Here is a 1404-nt window from a genome sequence, read left to right as displayed (position 1 = left end):
GTCTCTTAGAGCCTCCTGAGCAAAACCCTGGTCCCTGCTTTAAGGCACTTTAATGGATTTGTAACTATAAAGGACCAGTGCAGTGTTCTGTAGTCAAGTGGGGTTTTTGGGTTATCCTAAAGGTTTTGGTTATACCCTGACATTTTTGAACGGCAAACAAACTTGGCCAGCACAAGTAAGTGATCATGTGGGTGGATTAAATAACAGTAGTATAGAGACCAGGAGACTAATGTAGATGGAGAACATGCTGAGGTGGTGAATGAACAAAGTGGGGAGTTGAAAAAGGTCAGGAGATGCAAAGAGTTACATCAGATATTTTTATTAGCACTGTGTACTGACAAGAATATGGCGATACGATATGTATCATGATACAGGGGTTACGATTCGATATATTACAGTTTTTAAAAAACTCCAATTTTTGGAAAACTGTCATAAAATGAGCAACACACCACCATATGCATAAAATCTCCTGTAAGACGTCCCTGTAACATCCAACCATATAGCACTACTTGTGAGCTAATTAAAAATTGATATTGCGTTTTTGACAATCGATATAGTATCACAAAATGTAGTATTATGATACTAAGTGTATCAATATTTTCTTACACCCCAAATTCTTATGGCACTATGTATTCTTAAAGTAGACTTTACTTAAAACCCAGTGTCAGAGCCTTTTCCTTCCGTTTCTTTGATGAGTATGAGGTTTTGTCATGTGCACATTTGAAAGTATTTAGAGGTTTGGGGTCACCTCCATGTTTCCACCTGTCATTCCTTATACAGCTGAAGTCAAACAGTTACAGCCTGTACACAGCCTGGATGTGTTTGTGGCTCATTCTCCTGCTATAGGGTAAAACCCTGAGAAGCTCTGACTTCCTGTGTTAATGGCCTTTCTCCGGTGATGCATCAGAGGGTGCAGTAACACAGTCTTTTCCAACGCTGCCCTTGTACAGAGAGAATTAGCTGTTGTAAGTCATCAGCAAAGGTCGGGACACTTGTTTGTTTGCATCAGGCTTCATTTTCTTCCACTGTTGCAGAAAAGATGGAACCTGTTGCTAGGTCCCTGAAAAAGTCCTGGTTTATGTACTTAGTGACATTTGTTTGTTTTACCTCTGGCAGTTTACGACTTACCATGTTACCATATAAGGTTATTGACCAGACTTGGAACTACTTACCTGTCCCAGACTTTTGAACGGTAGCGCAAATGATTGAATAAAGGCTGAAAATTTGTTGTTGTACGTTCATGGTTCTTGTAACTTTGAGCCTTTCCTCTAGTGCAGCCATCAAGTTAAAATTTTGTCAGTGATAAAAAAAAAAACCTATCTGTGTTCATAGTCTTGAGGGAATTCATCATTTGTGGATATCTAACATCCATTCCCTCTAACATTGCATTTAAATTTCCATGTT

The 1404-nt window shown here is 39.0% G+C and overlaps 1 protein-coding gene across 3 annotated transcripts in view; it reads left to right on the top strand.

Annotated features, from left to right (window-relative positions):
* Nucleotides 1-1404, top strand: part of msraa (methionine sulfoxide reductase Aa) — a 33286-nt gene that overhangs the window by 25084 nt on the left and 6798 nt on the right. The gene's annotated exons all lie outside the window — the stretch shown is intronic.

Source organism: Monopterus albus, unplaced genomic scaffold, assembly GCF_001952655.1.
Source record: "Monopterus albus unplaced genomic scaffold, M_albus_1.0 scaffold202.1, whole genome shotgun sequence".
NCBI lineage: Eukaryota > Metazoa > Chordata > Actinopteri > Synbranchiformes > Synbranchidae > Monopterus > Monopterus albus.
This window is presented reverse-complemented; position numbering and strand designations above follow the sequence as displayed.